The sequence below is a fragment of the Portunus trituberculatus genome, chromosome 18, assembly GCF_017591435.1.
Source record: "Portunus trituberculatus isolate SZX2019 chromosome 18, ASM1759143v1, whole genome shotgun sequence".
Classification (NCBI taxonomy): Eukaryota; Metazoa; Arthropoda; class Malacostraca; order Decapoda; family Portunidae; genus Portunus; species Portunus trituberculatus.
In genome coordinates, this window is record NC_059272.1 from 3,379,792 (window position 1) to 3,394,791 (window position 15,000).

The 15,000-nt window shown below is 44.1% G+C and overlaps 1 protein-coding gene across 1 annotated transcript in view; it reads left to right on the forward strand.

The window, feature by feature from the left end:
• LOC123505785 (leucine-rich repeat neuronal protein 3-like) overlaps positions 1 to 15,000 on the forward strand; it is a 216,488-nt gene that overhangs the window by 54 nt on the left and 201,434 nt on the right. The window contains exon 1 of the mRNA XM_045257468.1: positions 1 to 54. This exon is cut by the window's left edge and continues 54 nt beyond it. The gene's annotated coding sequence lies outside the window, so the exon portion shown is untranslated. The remainder of the gene's footprint in view (positions 55 to 15,000) is intronic.

The following is a 15,000-nucleotide window of genomic DNA, read 5'->3' on the forward strand; positions in this document are numbered from 1 at the left end:
CCAGGGGCGTGTGTTTCTCCCTTCCTCTCTCCCCCGTCACCGCCACACCACCAGGTAAGGACACGCTCTCTCTTGTCGTCGTTATACTTTTTTTTTTTATTGGTTTATTTTTTTTTTTATTAATTTTTTTTGTTTTTTTTTTGTTTTCTTGTCTTATTGTTTTGTTTTGTATTCAATGTTTTTTTTTTATTTAATTTTTGTTGTATTTCTTCTTGTTTTTGTTTTTTGTTTTTTCTTTTTTTTCTTTCCTTAAAATGTTTTTTTTTTGTGTATTATTTTCTATTTTTCATCGTTTTATTTTATTGTTTTACTTGTATAATTCATTTCTCTCTCTCTCTCTCTCTCTCTCTCTCTCTCTCTCTCTCTCTCTCTCTCTCTCTCTCTCTCTCTCTCTCTCTCTCTCTCTCTCTCTCTCTCTCTCTACGTACTTAGAAAAAAGATAATTACATTTTTATTCACCACTACCACTACTTCCTCCTCCTCCTTCTCCTCCTCCTCCTCCTCCTCCTCCTCCTCCTCCTCCTCCTCCTCCTCCTCCTCCTCCTCCCTATCTTTCAGTCTCAACTATTAATCATCAAGTCGCCACTCTCCCTCTCCGTCTTCCTCTCCCTCTTCCTCTCCCTCTCCCTCTCCCTCCTGAAAACCACAAGTGAGTGTCTCCATTACTCTCCCCAAGATTCCCCCTTGCTCGTCAACTTAGAGTGGTGAAGTAATTGTACCTGGTGTGTTCTCTCTCTCTCTCTCTCTCTCTCTCTCTCTCTCTCTCTCTCTCTCTCTCTCTCTCTCTCTCTCTCTCTCTCTCTCTCTCTCTCATTCAGATTCGCTCCTTTTTCATTTTTTCTATTTTTCTAGCTATTTTCTTTTTATTTCTTTTATATATTTTTTTCCCTTTATTGTCTTTTGTTTTTCTTTTGTTTTTTCTTTTGTATTTTCTGTAACTTTCATTGTCTACCCGTTTTCTCTCTCTCTCTCTCTCTCTCTCTCTCTCTCTCTCTCTCTCTCTCTCTCTCTCTCTCTCTCTCTCTCTCTCTCTCTCTCTCTCTCTCTCTCTCTCGTTTTTAGTATTAATTTTATTTATATTTTTGTGTGTGAAAGGAAAAATTGAATCGGGTTTTCATTATGTTTCAATCTTTGCGTTTTATTTATTTTTTTTATCTTCATTTATTTTTTTCTTTTATTCTTTTCCTCCTCCTCCTCCTCCTCCTCCTCCTCCTCCTCCTCCTCCTCCTCCTCCTCCTCCTCCTCCTCCTCCTTCTTTGAATTTAAGACGTAGAAACTAGCATAGATAGAATGTCTTGTATAGAAGGTGTATAAAACTCTTTCACTGCTTTGCCCTCACTCCAAAGACCTACACCCCCTCCCTCATCCACGCCCCATCCACCCCATGCCCCCAACCTCGTCCTCCTGTTGACTCAGCACTAACAACATCATTAGTGAATCCATTCCAGTCTTCCGCCTCTCTGTTTGGCAACCCATTTCATCCTCTCTTCCTTTTTTCATCTCTAACTTGATCAAGGTCCTCATTGTGATCCCCACTGCGTTTTATCAAGGTGTAGTGGGTCATTCTGGTATTGTAAAGGGTGTTTCAGTTATTTCGTGTCACTCCATTGCCTGTGTCTGTATTTCCTTCTATTTTTGATGTGGTTATGTTAGGTTAGGTAAGGTTAGGTTAGGTATGATTGCTGAGTTGGGTTCGGTTAGGTTAGGTTAGGTTAAAGTTAGGTTAGGTATGGTTAGGTTAAGTTAGGTTAGGTTAAAGGTTAGGTTAGGTTAGGTAGGGTTAGGTTAAGTTAAGTTATGTTAGGTTAGGTTAGGTTAGGTTAGGTTAGGTTAGGTTAGGTTAGGTATGATTAGGTTAAGTTAGGTTAGGTTAGGTTAGGTATGATTACTGAGTTCGTTCCATGCATCAACCACTCTTAGATAACCACTTCCTTCACATTTCTTTCCTAAAACGTAAATTTCTCAAGCTTGAACCCATTATTTCTGGTTCTATCCTGGCTACTGATCTTAAGAAATTTGTTCCACTCCCTTCTTTTTTATAACTCCTGTGCCTCTTAAATACTTCTTTCAGGTCTCCTCTTGATTTATTTCTTTCGATGGAATGCAAATTGAGTTTCTTCAGTCTCGTAACATTCCCAGATTTTTGTATTTTATAAAGTGTGTTTTGGTTATTCTTACTCTGGATTTCTTTGCTTGTTTTTATATTGCTTCTGTATTTTCGTAACTCCTTTGCTTCCTTCTTTATCTCTGTAACTTCTATGCCTGCTTTTGTATTGCCTTAGTATTTCCGTAACTCCTTTTGTCTTTTTCTGTATTTCCTTAACTACTTAGTCTGTATTTCCGCGACTCCTTTCCTTGTTTCAGTATTTCATTAACTCCTTTGTCTGCTTCTGTATTTCCGTAACTCCTTTTCTCGCTTCAGTATTTCCGTAACTCACTCCTTTGTCTGTATTGCCGTAATTCCTTTGCTTGTTTCTCTATTTCCTTCTACTTTTTCCCGCCAATTTGTTTTCGTCCATTATTTAAAGAGGGAAGTCTCGAAACATCCTCAGATTTTGGCAACATTTTCATCTGGCACTTTTGAGTTATCTTCCTTTTTATTCTGCTTCTTTTGTGTAGCTTTTAGTTTTTATTCCTCTGAGCTAAGTTACTCTCTTCTTTTCTGTTTCTTTTTAGCTTTTCATCATTTCTTCTCCTTTTCTTATAGCTTCTTATTACCCCAAGACAATTAAACCCCCTTTTTTGTTCCTTTTTTATGGTTTTTATTCCTCTAAGCCAAGAAAACTCCTTTTTATCTTCTTTTTTTTTAGCTTGTTTTGACCTAAAGCTAATTTATCTCCTTTTTCCTTTTTTATAGTTTTTTTATTATCCACAGACAAGTAACCCCCTTTTTTCTTCCTTTTTATGGCTTTTTTCCCCTAAGCCAAGTAAACTCCTTTTTTTTCTTCTTTTTTTGTAGCTTTTATTGCCCAAACTAGCTTATCCCTATTTTATTTTTTTTATTGCTTTTTTTCAGTACCCCAAGCTGAGTAAACCTTTTTTTTTTTTTCCTCCATTTTCTATAGCTTTTTGTTGTCCTAAGCCAGGCAAGCCCCCTTATTTTTCTCCTTTTTAAAGTTTGTTTTTATTACTTTATTCTAAGCTATCCTTTTTCTCCTTTTTATAGCTTTTTATTACCCAAAGCCAAGTAAACTCCATTTTTTCCTCCTTTTTTATATAGTTTTCTTTTGTTGCCCTCAGCCAATCTCAAATTAAGTAGAAATTCAGTGATGGTTTAGTAACAATAGTAGTAATAATAATAATAATAATAATAATAGTAATATTACCCTAAGCTAAATTACCTCCATTTTTTTTTCTTTTTCTGTTTTTATTCTTCTATATTGCCCTCAGCCAATCTTCAATTAAGTAAATTCGAGCGACGCTTTAGTAATAATAGTAGTGGTAGTAGTAGTAGTAGCAATATTAACCTAAGCTAAATTATCTCCATTTTTTCCATCTATTGCTTTTTATATATATATATTGCTCTCAGCCAATCTTCAATTAAGTAAAGTGTAGCGACGCCTCAGTAATATGAAGTGGCGTGTACCGTGAAGGCAGACCCGAGAGAACCAACCAAGGCAATAATCTCTTTGGCCTTTGAAATATAATCGTAATGAGAGAACACAACGTTTAATTAAGAGTGTGTTCCCGAGGCTTATCTTAATTACTCCCTCTTACGATCTCGTGTCCTGTACCCACCTTGCCTGCACTCCCCTGTACCGGAGCTACTCGTAACCTAAGGCAGTGTAACGTAACGGTGCGTAAAACTGAAGGGATTTGATGTACCTAATGTTTTGATGGGTGGTTGAAATATGAGAGCTGAGACACACACACACACACACACACACACACTGTTTGTTTGTGTGGGGGTTGAAGTTATAATAGTAATAGCTGGTGTAGCTTTTGTTTGTGTGTGTGTGTGTGTGTGTGTGTGTGTGTGTGTGTGTGTGTGTGTAAGAGGAGGAAAATTGCTGTCATTGTTGTTTTTGTCGTTATTATTCTCTGTATTTTCATTCATTTCCTTCCTCCTCCTCCTCCTCCTCCTCCTCCTCCTCCTCCTCCTCCTCCTCCTCCTCCTCCTCCTCTTTGTCACCATAATTTCCACAGACACTTCTTTCTCTTACTCACCAGAAATTTCTCACTCCGCACTGACGAAAATCAGAGAGAGAGAGAGAGAGAGTAAAATTCACGTATTTATCCTCTCTCCACTTTGCCTAATGCTATAAAGAAAATTAAAATAAACCAAGAATTTTCCGCTGCACTTAAGCCGTCCTTTGCTCTCTCTCTCTCTCTCTCTCTCTCTCTCTCTCTCTCTCTCTCTCTCTAGTTTGTTTTTTTTCTATTTCATTTTCCTGTATTTCTTTTTTTCTTTCGTTTTTGTTTATATTTTTAGAGATTAAGGAAAAAAAAATGAGTATTTGTATCGCATCTTTGAAAAGTTTAAAATTTATGTTGAGTTTATATTTTCTATTTAACTTTGCTGAATTAGTTTTCTTATTTATTTTTCTTTGGCGGGGTTAGAAAAAGAAAAGAATATTTGGCGTTGTTGTTGTTTTTTTTATTTATATTTTTCCTTATCGTTGTATTATGACTGAAAAAAAGCAACACCAATAATAATAATAATAATAATAATGATAATGATGATAATAATGATAATAATAATAACATGATTTAACGAGTGTCACGAATGAGGAATAAAAGAAAAATGAATAGAATTGGAAAGTAGAAGGAGGAAGAGAAGAAGAGGAAGAAGAAGAAAGAAAAAAAAAAAATAAAAAGACATTGCGTTATAAATTAGTGAAGAAGTAGAAAAAAAAGTAGAATAGATTATAAAAAAGTAAAAGAATGAATGATAAGTAGGAGTGATTAACCCCTTCAATACTAAGACCCATTTTTGACCTTGACGTTTGGGTGTGATTAGACCATTTTATTGACATTAGGAAGGGTCTATAGAGGTCAGAAGATTAACGGCCAGAGTCTTCACAATTCTAATCCCCGACATGACTTTCTGAAGCTGTATAAAATCACCAAATAGTCACCAGAATGAATAGGGAAACGCGTCCTGGTACTGAAGGGGTTAAGAAGGGAACTGAAGACTGGAAGGAGGAATAGGAAGAGTAAGAAGAGGAAGGAATATTATAATGTTAAAGGTAATAAGAAGAATGGAATGGAAGGAAGAGAAAAGGAGAAGGAAGGAAAAGGAGAATCGATAAGAAGAATGGGATGGAAGGAAAGAAAAGGCTGAGGAAGGGGAAAGGGGAGGAAAAGAAGGGGAAAAGAAGGAAGAGTGTATAGTAACTGAGAAAGAGGGGAGGAGTGGTGGTGAGGATTGAGAGAAGAGGATGAGACGAAAAAGGGGAAGGCGTGAGAATCGTGGGAGAGGGGAAGTGAGGATGGGAGAGGGATAACTGGTAGGAGAAAAATAGAGGGGAAGGAGGAAGAAAAAGAGGGGAATGGTGAGTATTGAGAGAAGAGGATGTGACGAAAAAGGGGAAGGAGTGAGAATCGTGGGGGGAGATGGGAGAGGGATAAGAGAAGGGAGAAAAAAGAGGGGAAGGAGGAAGAAAAAGAGGGGAAGAGCTCACCGTTGCCTTGATGAAAAAAGTAAGCGGGTATTACAACTTTTTCTCCCCTTCTCTTGTGTTATAGAATTAGTGGATGCCTGATAAGCTACCCCCTCTCCCCTCTTTCCCCTCTTTCCCCTCTTTCCCCTCCCCCTTCACCTCTACCATACCCTTCTCCACCTACCCCCTGTCCACTCCCCATCCTCTGCTCTCTATCCCCTTCCTCTCTTCCTGCCAGCTGTTTCTTCCTCTCCCCTCTCCCCTCTCCCTTCTCCCCTTCTCCCCTCACAGCTGTTCTATTTGTACCCGTTCCTCCTTGTCTTCTGATGAGGGTGATCTCTCTCTCTCTCTCTCTCTCTCTCTCTCTCTCTCTGATGAAGAAAATGGCAAAAAAAAGAATAAAAGTAATGGAAGGGAATAAAAAAAAGACTAACTAATGAAAATGACAATAGAAGAAATAGAAAAGAAAAAAAAGAAGGGTTGAAAAATAAACTGGGAAAAAAAGATAAAAGTACACGGGAAAAAAAAGGAAGGAAATGAAAATATGAGAGAAAAAAACAACAACAAGGAAAGGTGATGAAAATAAATGCGGAAATCAAGAATGGTAATGAAAATGCACTGAAAAAAAAAGAAAAGCAGTGAAAATCCAAGAGAAAACAAAGAAAAGTATGAAAACAAGGAAAAAAGTTACACTGGGAAAAAGACAAATGAAAATACAATGGAAAACAAAGAAAAGTAATGAAAATACCTTGGGAAAACAAAGGAAAGAAATGAAAATACACTGAAAAAAATGTAAAATAATTAGAATAAACAGGAAAAGAGGAAAAAAATGAAAACAGTGCACTGGTAAAGAAGAAAAGCTATGAAAAAAAAAAAAAAAAGAGAAGAGATAGAAATACACTGGAAGAAAGAAAAGAAATTAAATTATACTGAAAAAATTTAATGAAAATAAAAAGGAAAAAAAAAGAAAAATATAAAACATGGAAAAAGAAAATGAAAAGAGATACAGTGGGAAAAACAAGGAAAAGTAATGAAAATATTGTAAATCTTTTCCTACTTAGTGCAGGATCAGAGTGAGACAATTACACAATGAGAAGGAAAAGAAAGGAAAAAAGTTTGTTTTATCAGGGAAAGTAAGAAAGAAATAAGAAGAAAAAAAGAAGGAAAGAAGTAGAGGCAAACATGGCAGTGAAGGAAAGAAAAATAAAGAGGAGAAGGAAGAAGAAGAAGAGGAAGAGGAGGAGGAGGAGGAGGAGGAGAAGGGGGGAAGAGAAGAAGCTAGAGGAGGAGGAAGACGAAGAAGAAGAAGAAGAAGAAGAAGTAGTAGTAGTAGTAGTAGTAGTAGTAGTAGTAGTAGTAGTAGTAGAAGAAAAGAGGAGGAGGAGAGGATGAAGAAGAAGAAAAAGAAAAACAGAGAAGGAGCAGCAGGAGGAGGAGGAGGAGGAGGAGGAGGAGGAGGAGGAGGAGGAGGAGGAGAAGGAGGAGGAGGAGAAGAAGAAGAAGAAGAAGATGCAACGGAAGGAAATAAACACACACACACACACACACACACACACACACACACACACACACACACACACACACACACACACACACACACACACACATTACAAGAAAAAAAAATAGATGAACGCACACCCTCTCCTCCTCCTCCTCCTCCTCCTCCTCCTCCTCCTCCTGTCAACACTTGGGCGTGGGAATTACAGGTATTACTCTAGAGGGGAGATGAGGAGGGGAGGAGGAGAGGAGGAGGAGGGTGGAGTCACATATGTGTTTGGGGGCGGAACTTTATTTGGTGTTGTGAGGGCATGAGGTGGAGAGAGGAGGAGGAGGAGGAGGAGGAGGAGGAGGAGGAGGAGGAGGAGGAGGAGGAGGAGGAGGAGGAGGAGGAAAAAATATGAAGAGAAAGAGAATGATGATTGTGGACGAGACGAAAAAGAAGATGAGAAAGAGGAAGAAGATAGTAGTTGGAAGCAAATGAGAAAGAGGAGAAGGAAGAAGAGGAAGGGGGAAGAGGAGATGGAGGAGGAAGAATATGACAGCTACTGAAAAGATGAGGAGAGGAAGACATGGAAATGGAGGAGGAGGAGGAGGAGGAGGAGAGAGGGAGAAGGAGAAGGAGGAGTGGAAGTAAAGAGAACATTTGTGAAAGCAGAAATGAGGAGAAGAAAGAAGAAGAAGAGGAGGAGGAGGAGGAGGAGGAGGAGGAGGAGTGCAAACTAGATAGAACTTTGGAGAAGAAATATTTACTGAAGAGAAAGAAGAAGAGGAGGAGGAGGAGGAGGAGGAGGAGGAGGAGGAGGAGGAGGAGGAGGAGGAGGAGGAGAGGAAGTAATTAAAATAAGACTTGACAGACGTAGGAAAGACGAGGAAGAGGAAGAGAAGGAGGAATAATGAAACGAAAGGGGAGAGAGAGAGAGAGAGAGAGAGAGAGTAATTGCAAATGGAGAAACAAAGGGTTGAAACGCAAGAGGAAAATGAAAAGAGGAAGAATAGAAGGAAACATGCGAAGAGGGAAGAGGAGGAGGAAGAGAGGAAGGAAAAAAATAAATAAAGCAATCAATGAGAAAGACTAACATGCTCTTCCTTTTTCTCTCTTCCTTTATTCTCTTCCTTTTTTTTCTTCCTTCTTTACTTCTCTTTCCTTTCTCGTCCATTTCCATTTTCTTTTCCTTTTTTTCGTTCTTTTGTTTTCTCTTCCAGTTTTCCTTTATTTTCTCGTCTTATTTTCCATTTTCCACCGTTTTCTTTATTTTCTACTTTATTTCTTTTTTACTTCTCTTCCATTTTCTTTCTTTTCATTTTTTCCTTCATTTTTTTTCCTCTTCCATTTTTTTTTTTTCTTTCCATGTTCCACCTTTTCTTCATTATTTTTTTTTTTACTTTATTCCATTTTACTTCCTTTCTCTTTCATTTCCATTTTCTTTTCCTTTTCCTCTTTTCCTTCCTTTATTTTCTTTAATTTTTCTTTATTTGTTTTACCTATTTTTTATTTTCCATCTTTTTACGTCATTTTTTTTTACTGTATGCAATTTTTTTCCTTTCCTTTCTCGTTTTTCTCTCATTTTCTCAATCCTTCCCTATTCTCTTCCTTTCTCTTTCCTCTTTCCTGTGTTTTCCTGTTTTTCCTTTCTTTTTCTTTCCTCTTTGCAATTCTTCCCCCCTTTTCTCATTTCCCTCCTCCTTGTCACTCCTTCTTCTTCCTTCTCTGTCTCTTTTGCAGTTTTTCCCTTCATTTTCCCCTTTTTTTCTCCTTTACAGTTTTTCCCTTTTCCATCCATCCCTTTTTCCCCTCTTTCTCTTTTTTTTTTTTTTTTTTTTATTTAAACATAATTTATACAGAAGAACATGTACCCAAAGGCGCACTGTCGTGTGCTACCTATTCTAAGGGTACTACAATCTATTTCTCTACAATATTTACAAGACTTAAAAATAGATAATATACAAGATGGTCAGCATGTAAATGGAGCACTGTTCTTTTCACTTCACTAGCACTATTCACGCACTGCACTACACTGAGTGTCACGTCACAAAGAGTGTCAGAGGAGTTGGCAGTGTCTGTCTCCACTTATGTGCCATCAGTTTGACACTGTGTGTGTTCATCTCCTGGACGTGAGGCACCGCGGCCGTGAACAAGTTCCACATCCTGGAGACGCGTCCTGCGAAGGTGCGTTGATGCTGACACCCGTGGGATCGCGGCACCTCTACGGCGTCACCACCATTGAGCACCGTTCTCGTGCTCCGTGCGGTGACTCTCAGAGGATGACGCAGCCCTGCCAGATGTGGCACTCTTTGCACCTGTGCCTTATGGAACACTACGATCGCCGCCACATCTCTGCGGTGTTCCAGTGAATCAAGGGGACGCTCAGGCTCTGGGTGAGGTGGTATTGCAGCATCTACTAGCCGTATGGCGCGGCGTTGGATGCTGTCCAGTCTCCTTCTGTGTGTGGCGGCACAGGACATCCAGGAGAGAGCTGCGTACTCAAGGTGGGGCCGCACCTGTGCCTTGTACAGCAGCAGTCTCCCTTCCTGTCGAGGAAACTGGCGATCCTTCTGAGAGCGGAGATCCTGTGAGAGGCTTTCTTGGCAATGGTTTTGACATGGCTGTCAAACCTCAGCCCTCGATCCACCTCCACTCCAAGTATCTTGACGTCATCTTGGAGTGGGAGAGCAGCAGCGCCAAAGACAACTTTCCTGCCATTGCTGCCATGGCGGCTGGGGACCGAGAGACAACCATTGCCTGTGTCTTCTCCGGCGCGAATGTCACTTGCCAGCGAGCACCCCACTCCTCTATCACTCGTAGCTGCTGATTGATGGCCTCAGCAGCCCGCCCACTGTCCTGGCGTGGATAGGTATAGGAGAGGGTGCAGTCATCAGCATAGGCCTTGACTCCTGGCAGTAGCTGGAGAAGATCATCCACGTAGATATTCCACAGGAGTGGGCCAAGAATTGAACCCTGTGGCACTGATGCCTCCACAGGCAGGGACTCAGATGTTTGCCCGTTGACAACCACCTTGAGGCTTCTGTCCTGCAGGTAATTTCCCAGGAGTCGTAGCAAGCCACCCTGGATGCCTTTAGCACGAAGCTTTTCTAGTAATCCGTTGTGCCATACTTTATCAAAAGCTCCAGCTATGTCCAAAGCAACCACTATAGTGTCCTTGCCGTCGTCGAGGGCGTCCTGCCACTGCCTGGTGAGAAGCATCATTAGGTCGGAGGTTGACCTTCCAGGTCTGAACCCAAACTGTTGGTCTGAGAGGAGGGCATTGTCCTTGAGATGGCTACACACCACCTCTGCCACGACCCTCTCAAACACTTTACCCACCACTGACAACAGGGATATGGGTCTGTAGTTTTTTGGGTCCGTCCTGGAGCTTTTTGTGTGCAGGAACTACTCGAGCCTCCTTCCACACTGAAGGCCAGACGTTTTCCCGTACACAAGTTGTGAAGACTTGGGTGAGAGGGGCAGCCAGTTCCTGGGAGCATCGCTTCAGCAGGTGCGGGCTGATGTCATCAGGGCCGGTGGCTTTCTGTGTGTCCAGCCCCTGCAATAATCGCTTCACCTGCTGATGCGTCACCTCCACCATGGTGACAGTCTTCTCACATTGCTGGACCAGCTGAGGCGGTGGCTGCTGTGGATTCCCCACCTTCATTTTTCCAGCAAACAAGGAAGCCAGCAACTGTGCCCTCTCCTTACTGCTGGTGGCGACAGTACCGTCCTGCTTGCTGAGGGAGGGATGGATTCTTGGTGGCCAGTTCCTGTTTGTCCTTAACAAGGGACCACCAAGTTTTGTTTCCTACGCCAGTGCCACACAGTTTCCGGCGCAGGCTTTCCTCCCACTTTTTTAAGGCCCACTTGCTGGTTACCACCATCCTCCTGCATGCAGCCCTATGCAGGTCCTTGTTGCGCCGAGTCGGGTTCCTCTTGTAGCGGAGCCAGGCAGCATACTTTGCCTCAGCAGCAACACGGCAACGGTAGCCAAACCATGGCTGATCCGTCGATCTGGTGGTGTATTCCCTGTGTGGGACGTGGCGTCTCTGGAGGGCGAGAAGGTGAGAGGTGAGTGCAAGTGCTTCACTCTCTGCTCCTCCCTGTAGCAGAGTGGCCCATGGGGTGTGGGTCAGGTCGCGGCGCAGGGAAGCCCAGTCTGCTTTGTTCCACAGCCAGATGGTGCGGGTGGTGGCCTCGTCCTGAGCCACGCCCACTTCCAGCTGTGTCAGTACAGCGTGATGATCAGAGCTGCCCACGAGCCCCAGCTGATGACACTGAAGCTTGTCCTCCTGGTAGTCTGAGATGACAGGGTCTAATGTCCCTCCTCGTTCATGTGTGGGGAAGGTGACATGATCTGTCAGACCCTGCACCTCAGGAGATTCTCGTAGGCGTCTCTTTCCAGGTGGTGATTGAGATCCCCCACAATCAGCACGTGGCTGCAGCTGTGTGCCATCATCAGGTTGTCTAAAGTCTCAGTCAGGTACAGGAGTGAGTCAGGCCCTTGTCGCGGGGGGCGATACAGGGCACACAGTAGGAGGGCTGAGCGGTCTGCCAGCGTTACTCGGAAGTACATCATCTCCATCAGTGGAGGCGTGTCTATGTCGAGTAGCTGGGCCTGCATTCCTTCCTTGAAGCAGACAGCCACTCCACCTCCTGTTCGCTCCTGTCGGTCCCTCCTCACCCAGTGGGTGAAGCCCTGCATCCTGCCATACGTGGGCTCCACCTCACTGTTCAGCCATGTCTCTGTCACCACAACAACGTCTGCATTGTGTCGTTGCACACAGTTGTGGTATAAGTCTGCAAGGTTAGTCCGGAGACCACGGACGTTGCTAGAGACGACCTTTAGTTGGCGGCGGGGCAAGCTGGCTGTACCATGGTGAGGGATGGTAGTGAGCGAGGCCTGCTAGTCCGAGGTGGTGGTTAGGGTCCGCGGCCGACTGCTGGTACTGGTGAAGAGGAGTGGTCCACTGCCGCCCCTGGCTCTGATTCCAGATACCAGGCTGAGGAAGGAGTGGGCGAGGTTGTGGTAAGGACTGAAATGAAGTGAGGTGGTGGGCGGGCTGAGGCGCTGCAGGTGGGAAGGGTGTGGCTGTGTGTCTTTCCACCGTAAGGAGCCGCTGTAGGAGACGCTCCTGACGTAAATCGTCAGTTCTGGCGTGGCAAGTAGCAGAAGTGTGTCCTTTCCGTGAGCAGTACTCACACACTTTTGCCTTGGCTCGCTTTTGTGTCTGCTTGGTGGCCTGGTGAGTCCTCAGTCCTTCGCTGGACACCTTCCTCGCGTCCTGCTGCACTTCCCTCTTAGTTTTCTTTTTTCTCCAATCTCCTGAAGTGGTCTGAGGAGAGGTTCGTGGGCGAACAGAGGCACCGCGATCTACTCCGTTCGCTGTGTTTATGGAGGAAGAGTCCCTGCTGCTCTGTGTGGCGGTAGACGTGGTAGTGAGTACCGAGCAGTCACTCTGTGTGGCAGAAGGAGTGACAGTAGACGCTGGGGAGGTGTCACAGTCGCTCTGTGTGGCGATGGAAGCAGTGGAGGTAGGCGGAGCGGTCGTTGTTTCCCGGGCAGGCGAAGGGAAGGTGGAAGTTGAGAAAACAGCTGAGTGGCGGAGCTGTTGCGGTTTATCCGAGCTCCACCACGTCCTCCACCTCTCAGAGTCCTGACAAACCACCTCCCAGTGTTCGTCAATTGACTCTGCGTGGGCGCTGACTGCCTGAGAGCGTGTGGCTACTTGCGTCTGGCGCTGTTTTGACGCTATCAGCCTGTCTGCTACTCTGAGAGCCGCAGCAAACACGTCTCTGTGTTGTATGATCAAGTCTCGGTCGTCCTGGAGGGACTTAATCACACAGTTTTGTTGAGAGGCTTCCTCAGTGAGCTTCTCAACTAGTGAAACTAGCTCTCCTCTCCAAGCCCTCCCACTGACTCTCCCCACTGTCGTCCGGTAGTGGCGTTGGGGTGTATCAGTCTCCTCGATGATGTAGGTGACGGGGTCCGGGATGTTTGCTTGGAGTCGTAGCTGTTCCGTGTAGCTACACTTGAAGACTGGCGTATCCCCAAGGCAGCTGTTGTGACAAAGGTTACGGCAGGTTTCCTCGTCACAGCTCACGTGTTGAGTCTTAAGTGTTGCTTTGCCACAAACGCAACACCAATTCTGTGGCTGGTAGCCAGGCAAGTCTCGCCTGGCTATGGGGCGATGGGCGGGGCTAGACATTGAGGAGAGGATAAGTGATTCCTGGGGAATTGTGGAGCCAGGTGTGGGGGCGACAACGAGTGTTGGTTCTAAACGACACGTGCGACACTAACACACTCGTGAACACAGACACTGAACACTGGCACAGAACACAAAGCACTTCCCCACAGGCGCACAAAAAACACACGACACTAACTACCTCTCCCACAAGTCAAGCCAAACCAGCCACGGAGAGAGAGATACAGGTTGTTTAAAAAAACTACCTTGGAGAGATTTGGCAACTGTGTGCTGCCTTAGGCCTCGCGTCAGGTCAGGCCCGGGTCTCGGTCACTGCACGGGTACAAGCACTCTTTTCAAGTGATTTTTTAACACTATTGCAAGGCTTAGCACACCTTACACTATTACATGGACACCAGGACACTTAGCACTTCAAGCACTGAAATTTTCACAACACTGCACTTTGTTAAACCACTGTAACACCACGAAAAAACACGGAGCTACCACGTGCGTGACCTCTCTCTCTCTCTCTCTCTCTCTCTTTCACAGCTTCCCTTGTCCTTCCTCCTTTTTCCCCTCTCTGTCTCTTTTCCCCTTGTATTTTCCCCTTTCTTTCTCCTTTACAGTTGTATTTCCACCCTTCCCTCTTTTCTATCTTTCTATTCTTGTTCCCCTTACTCCTTCACAACCATTCCTACCATTCCTATCTCATCTTTCCCCTCCCTTTCCCTTCCTTCCCCTTCCTTCCCCTCTCTTCCTTCTTCAAAACTCTCCTTGAAGACTCCCATAATACCAGACCAAGCTTAGAGAAGAGGGGAACTATAACCCCTCACCTCACCTCCCCTCACCCCCATCTCAACCTCTCTCCCCTCTCTCTCTCTCTCTCTCCCTCCCTTTCCCTCACCTTACCTTTTTTATACTCTCAGAAAAAAAAAACTTCAGCTTTGATTTTTGAAGAGGCAGACAGAGGGGAAAATGAGTCCTAAGAGTGAGGGGTCTCAAGGGTGAGTTTCCCGTGCAGGTTTGAGGACGTGGCTTTCCCCTCAGGACCTCTCGTCTTGTAATTAAAAAATCGGGCTTGTATCAACGACATTAGTGTATTGAGGTTCCCTGGAGAGGCTGGGGCAGGTGTGGGCAGGTGTGGAGTAAGTGTGGACAGGTGTGGAGAAGTTTAGAGTGGGTGTGGGTAGATGTGGAGAGGTGTGGGCAGGTGTGGGTTGGTGTGGAGAAGTGTGGACAGGTGTTTGGACAGGTGTGGAAAGGTGTCGAGAGGTGTGGAGTAGATGTGGGTAAGTTTCGAGAGGTGTGGTTGCTGTGGAGTAGTGTGGGTAGGTGTGGGCAGATGTGGAAAGGTGTGGATAGGTATGAAGAGGCGTGGAGTAGGTGTGGAGATGCTTGAGCAGGTGTGGAAAGGTGTGGAGAGCTGCGAGTTGAGAAAGGTTTGCCAATATTTTTCTTCAATGTTCCCTTGTGTTTCTTTCAAAATCACACACACACACACACACACACACACACACACACACACACACACACACACACACACACACACACACACACACACACACACACACACACACACACACGACATCGCCTGTGCTTGAGAAATTTAACCTTATGTGCGTGTGTATATGTAAGTAAGCCTTCTCAAGTGTGTGTGTGGGTGTGTGTGTGTGTGCGTGTGCGTGTGCGTGTGTGTGTTTAAGTTTAGCAGACATTTGATTAGAGT